General features: G+C 39.0%; 1 long non-coding RNA gene across 1 annotated transcript; it reads right to left on the reverse strand.

Annotated features, from left to right (window-relative positions):
- Positions 1 to 2,560: 2,560 nt before the first annotated feature.
- Positions 2,561 to 7,550, reverse strand: LOC131233112 (uncharacterized). The gene is made up of 2 exons (XR_009165096.1): positions 7,285 to 7,550; positions 2,561 to 2,901 (listed from the first exon to the last, which is right to left on the reverse strand). It is a non-coding gene; the product is annotated as an uncharacterized LOC131233112 (long non-coding RNA).
- Between the last annotated feature and the right edge of the window lie 1,689 nt (positions 7,551 to 9,239).

The raw sequence follows: 9,239 nt of genomic DNA on the forward strand, positions 1-9,239 counted from the left end.
TACAAGGAACCTTATTCCTATGGCTAATGCGATCATCCAAGCCCCACATGCTATGATACTTGATTGTGATGCCGTGAAAAGACCCCATTGATTACCACGAGCTACAGTTTGAAACAAGCAATGATCCATATTTCCTATCATTTGTAGCTATCGTTGATTAAATCCACCTAAATTGAACACGGCCATTCCAAGTCCGTCATACGACTATATTGATATTAATTTATCAATTATTGTTGGCAATTTTATTCCCCACCTGCAATGGATTCAACCTTATCACATGGTTAGTTTAGTATTTCTTCTATTACTATTTCTTTTTTACTCCAAACCACACAGTGTTTAAAAAGAAAATATGCCTCTGATTGATCGTGTCTATTATGAACATGTCGCTCCGAGTGTCATACCTAAAGCATATGGCTGCCCAAATGAGACCAACCAAACTAATGTAACTATTTGGATTTCTCAAGAGCTTTTTCTACACCATCAACAGAATAAGTTTGGTTTTGATAATTTTTGAGGATCTGATCTTTGCTTTCTCTGCTTCATGACCTTCTTTTTCTCATTGATCCTCTAATTCCCCTTCGGCAAAGAGAATGTTAGCTTACACGAAAGCTAAATAAGGTAATAGATCATCTACATTCTCAAAGAAGGCTCAAACAAACAATAACTCAACTTCCAGAACTGTCACTTCTCAAAAGAGACTATGCATTTAGGTTTAGTGAATTTTTCTTCAAAGTTACAAAATCCCGTGAAAATGAACAAATGATTCTGTTTCAATGATATAATAATAGAGAGCTTATAAGGTCCCAATGCACCAGAACATGAGTATCCTGATGCGTCCATGTTGTACAAGCCAGGTCCATGCTTAGATGATTTAGACCACTAATAGGATATAAATCACCATGTATGGTGTGTGCCCCAAAAAGTTTTCATAATTGGATCTACCTATTCCATTTGTTAACTGTTATGTCAAACCATTCTAGTGTTTTCTCCATAACCAGAATGCTTAAGTAACATCCATTGTTACTAATTATTGGATTAAAAAGAAAACAAAAGGTTTGATAAATACTGTAGGATTGATGTAGGGCCTAAACACTAGAGCATGCCCCTATTTCAAAACCCAACTACATCCTTCTAGGATTGTAAATAGCTGCAATTCCCATGCAACCAAACTGGATCAAAGAAAAAAGGTTTTTTTTTAAAAAAAAAAAAAGGGCAGGGGGGTAGATAAAGACAGGGAAAAAAATACCATGAAATGTATTTAACACCCACTAAAGTACAGATTTCAAACCCTAATAGGTAACATGATTATTAAGATTCACAACTCCGCCGTGTATGTGTGCTGAAGATATAATGAATACGTTTGCACCAAAAGAATTGAAAAATGTAACTAAGATGTGAATACGTTTGTCTACTTGGTATCTTAATAAAGAAAGGATCTGATTCAAAGTACCAGAATCCTTCATAAGATCGTGATGACATCACGAATGGGATGTCATCCTCCTCTATTAGAAGCCTTTTGTCTTTAGCATCTATATAAACATGTAAGATATGAATTTTATAATGCTATTGAGCTCCCCGTTTTTTTCTTGGAATTTTCTGTTGTTGACTGTTTTACCTATTTCTGAAGCAAAGTTTCAAGTTGTGTAGGTACGTTTGGCTTGTTGTTATCTGTTGGAATGATTTGCACAAATCAGTAGGCAAATCAGTTGCCTACTTGCTACCTTTAACAGCACCAATTTGTATTATTTGTAGTTTCTTTTTGTCATGGGTTTTTCTATATTATTGAAATTCAACTTACATATCTTTACTAACAGAATTGGCAAATAAATTAGTTCTCTATACTTTAATTAAAAATAAACAGATTTCTTTTAGGGATAATTGTAAACACCTCCCTCTCGTTTCTGATGATTGTAAACACCTCCCCTCTGGTTTGGATTATTGCAAGCACCTCTCCTCTGTTTTACTGATTTGTTGTAGATTACCCAGTCTATTGACACTGTTATCTTTGAGAAATGGACCGGTTTACCCCAAATTGCATAGGTAAGTAGTAGAAGAAACATGGGCCTACCATAGTGCATGTACATCATCCAACTCATTTAGCATGGTCATGCCACCATGAAAATGAGAAACCCCAAAAGTCATGCCAATCCAACCATCAGGTGTCCCAACACTTAAATTTGGAGGTTTTTGGTTCGTTGTGGCCCACCCAATCATTGGATTAGCCTGATTTTTCGGGTGTTCAATATTTATGGTGGAGGGACCCTATTAGATGGGTTGGATACCAAATCAAAATTCTTTGATGTGGGTATTTTTGTCATTGGGTGTAGATTCCTCTAATCTCTCTAGTAGAGGGGAGTTTCTATCATACAAACCAGAGGGCAGATGCTTACAGTTATCCCTTTTTTTTCAAATGCTTAATACAAATCTATAAAGATGCTACCTAGCCAGTACTTCCACTTTTTCTAAGAACACTTAGCTGAGCCCACTTCATGCGTAGGTTCTGTATCAGAAATGGTCAAATGGAAATTCAGTGGTTGAAAAATGATCCAGCCAAAGACACTATCACAAGAACTCATGCCATACAAAGAAACCAATAAATAAAGGACATTGAATCCTGGCTTCCAAAGCTTCAGTGATATTTACATGAACGTTTTTCTTTTCTTTTCTTTTCTTTTTCTTTTTTTTAAATACACTTTACAACTGTTGCTTCTGTTGGAGATTATTGTAGAGTAGCACATGAAAATCAAGGGTACCAACTAAGCAAACCTTTAACAGAATATGTGGCAGACGGTAAATGGGTTTGCCTTTTAATCTGCAAACCCGAACACGTTACATGCTCTGCATGCTTCTAATTCATTTTTCCAAGCCTCCCTCAGCTCGGCAGAGTCCCTGTACCACTGCCTGAAAAAGAAAAATCTCAACAAACTAAGTGCATGAATGCTTGAATAAAGTGAAAGAAAGAAGACCACAAAATGATCTGTTAGGAATGGATTTTTTTTATTTCAAGTGCAAGCACATAATCCAATAGATAATTCCACCACTTAATGAATCCATTTTGCAATTTACAGAAATTATAGCTGACATAGTTGCACAGATTAAAAGTTAAATGCTCATCATGTATAAGAATATAAGCAAAGACACATAGTTTCATTATGGAGGAAAAGGAGACATGAAATTAGAATTTGGAGAAGTACCCACTTACAATTGAAAAACACTTTTCATGTGTCACAGTTGGCATAAGGGCTACTCCAGATATTTAGCTCAAATACTGAGTCGCCGAGGCTTTATGTTATAAAGTCTACTTTGGATTATCTGTTATGGATTGCACGAAGTTGCAAATTATCAACATGATGTTTTTATGTCTTTCTTTTTCTGTTATGATAATTTACTTAGGAATGGTTCTCTGTGCTAGAGGGATGGAGAAATTTCCTATAGCAGACTTGCATTTTGGTGTGTGAACAATCCACGGAATCGATCTGGAGCTTCTGGTGACCATCGTCCAGCGCACACCTCATGGCCCACCATGCAAAATCACTGCTGGATGATTCTATAATTCAGAATGTTGTACTCTTTTCCTGCAACCATCATTTACCAAGCCATATATTGGATGGCTAAGATTGTCATATTGAAGTCCTTGAGCACCATGGTAATCCAAGGTAGGGCCTACTTAGTGGAATGTTCCTAATCATACTGAAATTTTTTCAAATAAACAATCCTCAAAATACATTTTGGATAAATAGGATAATCTGATCAGTATGATTTTGCATGATGACTCATGAAGTGTGTGTTGGACTGCATCGACGATCAAGATCACTTGATTGGTGTAACAAAAGTCAGTCCTGTAACTCTTTTTTATTTTGTAACTGGGTCATAGGAAAAATGGTTCGAACAGTTGGTACACATTAAACCTTCAAAGCATTTAAGCCATATCTACCAGAATGCAGTTTATGGACACACTTTGAGGTTGTGTTTGAAGTTAGTTTGCATTGAGTAGCATGGTCATTGGATCAAATGAGGGCCCCAAATCCATGGATTCTGCCCTCTCGTGGGCCCCAAATCCATGGGTTCCGCCCTACACAAGCCACCCGCCTCACACGGGCCCCAAATCCATGGGTTATGCGGGCCACCCACCCCAAGTGTGCCCCTGCATCCCACAGGCCACCCCTCTCGAGCCCAGTATGAAAATGCCCCCACATTAATCACCCTTGGTGAGGAGTCTCGAACACGAGACCTCCCGCTCTGATACCAATTTGATGCAGGACAATTAACCACTTGCTCTAAAAGCTCAAACTGATAAAGCATGGTGAATTAATCCCTTTATCTCATAGCCCAGGGCCCAAATCCATGGGTTAAGTCCTCGGCCGAATCCTCCTCATGGGCCCCAAATCTATGGGTTCCGCCCTCTCGTGGGCCCCAAATCCATGGGTTCCGCCCTACACAAGTCACCCACCTCACATGAGCCCAAAATTCATGGGTTATGCGAGCCACCCACCCCGAGTGTGCCCCTATATCCCACAGGCCACCCCACTCGAGCCCGGTGTGAAAATGCCCCCACATTAGAACTAGAGAGCTCACTTGCTATTTGGAGCCACTTTTATGTACTTCTTGTATTCCGGCTAATGGGAAACAGGTTTCCACACTTTGCCAAAAAAAAAAAAAGCACCACTTTGTATTTAAAGTTAGTCCCATTGCAAAAGGGAGCAATTGCAATTTGCACCGTTTTCCAAATGGTGCTTACAACAACTAAAGAGATTGCATTACCAACTCCCAGAAATAACAAGATGGTAGAAATTGCCCTTGATAATAAACAATCTTTACAGGAATTATTGAAATATGTTTTCCAATGTAGGAATTTCCACATCGAGCTGTTTCTTAGTAGTCTATGTTTGTGCCAATTTATATCATGTAAGTTGTATAGCTTTTCTCTTGAAAGAAAAAGACACTCGTTGTAGTTTTGGGTTGTATTCTTTTGCGCTTTTTGGCGCTTTTCTAATAAATTTCAGCTCTCTCAAAAAACTAAAAAAGAAAAAAGAAAAAGACACATTTCGAAAAATCTAGTGTTAGAACTTCACCTGGTATCAGGTATCAATCCTTTATCCTTATATTGGATCACAGTGACTAGATTGATTAAAGGCATCCGTTTCCAGAAACAGTCTCCCATGTGTTTCTATTTAGATTCCCTTTTTCATTTCCTTTTCAAGAGAACATATGCGAACATTCTCACAAATATCATAAAATACATTAGTTATAAAAATTGTGCGAACACTAGTATCTTACTTTCAGCAGCTTGATTCACTTAATTGCCCTAGTAAGATTAGATCATTGAACCGAAATCTAACACCCACAAGTATATCATGACTTCCAATAAGAAAATATAGATGGTACAACGTAATATTATAAGATAGACTGCATAAATGAATCTATTCATCAGTGATTGGATTTTTTACGGGTAGCACATGTACAGGATCCAATTCCAAGATGATTGGCCAAAAGGCCCCACCTTAGATGGGCTAGAAGCCAAAAATAACAAGGATTGGACAACCGTAAACCCTAGAACCCAAAACTCACAAGGATTGGATGACCATTCATTTGGAGGACTTTCGATGAAGATCAATAAATGCTTAAGGGGAAAAAAAAAAAAGACAACCATCCATCCCTTTTTGTTTCTTATAAATCCTCCAGCAGAAGGACTAGGCTTGTCCAATTGGTTTGAGTTTTGAATTATGGCCCATCAATGGAGAGTACTACAGAATCAATGGTCCAGACCCCGTGATGTATGTGAAATGTAGCTGGAGAGTTTCATTGATAATGTAAGTGGAAATGTAGATGAAGATCAATAAATGCTTAATGGGGAAAAGAGAGAGAGAGAGAGAGAGAGAGAGAGAGAGACAACCATCCATCCCTTTTTGTTTCTTATAAATCCTCCAGCAGAAGGGTTAGGCTTGTCCAATTGGTTTCAGTTTTGAATTATGGCCCATCAATGGAGAGTACTACAGAATCAATGGTCCAGATGTGTGTGAAATGTAGCTGGAGAGTTTCATTGATAAGGTAATTGGAAAAAGGTGACAAAATTACAGGTTTTCTCATATATCGTAATGAAATCAAGAATCAAGATAGAACCGAAACGACAAAAAGAAACAAGATAAAAAGAAAACTGATGATAACAATTACAAGTCTATTAGAAATATAGAATGGAAACATAAACATTTCAGCTCAACTTGACAATGCAAGTCCTTTCATCATGTCATAGAAACTAAATAGATTATGCTCCTTGGTTGGGAGCCCCCAATCTGTGGTGTGGCCCATTGCATCAACAGTCTAGATCACCGAAAAATCAGCCCCATGTGTGTTGTATTGGAAGCCTCAGCAAAATGTACATTTTGTTGAGGATCAGTGCCCCATCATCAAAGATCAATTACTCACCTGAGTCGACTCGGACACAGACTCGGTCAACTCCAATCCAAGCTCGGCCCAACTCGGCTGCGTTCTGGCTCAACTCACGGCTGACCGAGTCAGTTCCAGAACAGTACATGATAAACCTCTCAGATAACTAATGGCCCAGCATTCCTTGTTGCCTGGGGACGCATGACAGTCAATCGGTCAATCTGGAACATCCACTAGCTCCAGCCCATAATCTATGGGCCACCACCACCAAAAAAACCACTTTGATCGAATGATCCTATCCACCCAAAAAGCTGACCTTTTCTATAGTCATGTATTCCCCCAAGCCATGGATGTGATGGTTACAATCATCTAATCAAAGTGATTCTTAGAACTGTTACAACTAATCCGTGATGGTCCCCGCCTAACTCATGGTCCAAATTATTGACTGTACCTACTTCTATAAACAATATTAACCGTCCATCTTTCATAGGCCATGATTAGATGGTTAGAATCATCCGATCACTAAGATTTTCGCAATGTGGCCAATACGTCATGGGATCCGCCAAAATGGACGGTACAGATCGACTGATTTGACTGTCCACGTATCGCAAAGCATCTAGTAGAACAGAGCACTAACACTGACAGTTCTCTGCGAACGGCCACTAAACGGATGATCAGAACCGCCCAATTAGTGGACATCGAATGGAGGAGGGTTTCAAATTGAGAAATAATCAACGGCCAAAATACATGAAACAGATGTTTATTCAAATCAGATGCCAGGATCACCAATCAATCCAGTTTTCGATAATTTCCCATCTACAGTTGGCCCAGGATTTGGACGGTTGTGATGAGATATAAGCTTGCCACGTGGACAGTAGAGAGAGAGAGATGGATGCTTACTTGCAGACGAGAGAGCAATGGATGAGATCGATGCAGTCGAGCTGTGAGAAGATGCGGTTTATGACATCCATCGGAGCTTGCAGAGCTGCCGGACTCGCGACGAATTCTATTTCTTCCATCTCTCTCTCTCTCTCTCTCTCTCGATGATTGGTTGAAGACTCCTTTGTTAGTTCTGCATCATTTTAAAAATGGTGGTGATTCTTCAATAGCATACATGGGATAGTTGCACGGCAATAGAGGACCGTTGACAATGAATGAACCGTACATGGATGACGAATGAAAATCTGCATTGAGCGAGACGACTATATAATCATCAGATTTTGGGCTACTAGCCTATTTGGCTTTTGAGTATATGCATTTATTGGATGGTTTTGATTTCTTTTATCAAAGTAATTTACTAAATATGACCCAAAATGTGGGTGTTTTGGATCGCTGTAGATCATTGCCATTTGGAAAGAGGATGGGTCTTCATCGTTTTAAAATGGTGCTAAACTAACATTTGAGTATTAAGTAAGAAGGAAGCACATGGAAACCTATTAGGTTTGGCCTGACAGTGGGGCCCACCTTAACGTATTGTACTATATATCCATGCGGTCCATCCGTTTTTCCAGCTCATTTTAGGGCACAAGCCCAAAAATGAAGTAGATGCAAGTCTCAGGTGGAACACACTACAAGAAACAGTGGTGATTGAACACCAACCATTAAAACTCTGTAAGTTGCACTGTAATGTTTACTTGTCATCCAACCTGTTGCACCTGGATGAAGGATAAAACCAAATGTGAACTTGATACAAAACTTATTATGGCCATGAGAAGCCTTTAATGGTCAATTACCACTGTTTAATATAGTGTAGTTTACCTAAGATTTTTATGTGCTTCATTTTTTATCTCATGCCTTAAAATGATCTTGAAAATGGATTGATGGGAGTAGAAAAACTACACATATATCAAGGTGGACCCCACGCCAGGGCTACACTATTAGGTGAGGTCAGGTTGCACCTAATCCCATGTAAAAGTAAATTCAGGAAATTAGCAGCACATTCCAAGTGACCCGATATAGATTGGGTAGTCCATTGGATAACTTGCAAACATGCTTTGCATGATTCAGCACCGGCAACATCATGTGGCTCCAACAAATTTCAGACATGCTTTACTTTGTCAATGCTTGATTCAATCAAATCACAACACCTCTTATCACAAATATAATTAAGATAATTCATGCTTGACACAAAATGCTTGTCACCCCTTGTGGGAACTTTCAACTATGAATAAAAACTGATCACCGCCGTGCAATTTTTATGGAACAAATCAAATCAAAAAAAGAGTCTTGAACTTTAAAGCCATGAATTCTTTTTCTTTTGTTTTTTTTTTTTTTTTAAACATCAGAGTCCTTATAAGAGATCTATGGCCTTGTATAACTGCTTGTCCATGAGATTTCAAATAGCTATCCTGAATTCAACTTTATGTTTCGATTAGTTGTCTCGAGTTGAAGTTGACTATATTTGATTTCTTATGGGGAGAAAGGGATAAAAAGAAAAACTGATCAAGGACCTTCTTATTATGAGAACTCGGATTATGTATTGGCACTACTTGTATTTAGGGGTGTACATCGAATCGAACCGAGTCGAGCTGGCCTCAGCTCGGCTTGGCTCGGCCAGTGGCTGACCTCAGCTCGAACTCCGCTCGGCTCAGTCCTCGAGCTTGACTAGCCAACTCAGCTCGGTCCTCGAGCCTGACTGGCCAGCTCAGCTCAGTTCGATCAGCAGCTCGGGCCAACTTGGACCGAGTTTGAGCCAAGATCAAGCCGAGTTCACCATTGAGGCATTTCCACAAACACCCAAACTGCAACTTCAAAATCTCACTGTTTTATAAACAGAGGCAATGGTTTTATATATATTTTATCAAACACCTTCTAAGCAACATAAAAACCAGAAAAAACAAAGAGAAAAAAGGTAT

Source organism: Magnolia sinica, chromosome 18, assembly GCF_029962835.1.
Source record: "Magnolia sinica isolate HGM2019 chromosome 18, MsV1, whole genome shotgun sequence".
Lineage (NCBI taxonomy): Eukaryota > Viridiplantae > Streptophyta > Magnoliopsida > Magnoliales > Magnoliaceae > Magnolia > Magnolia sinica.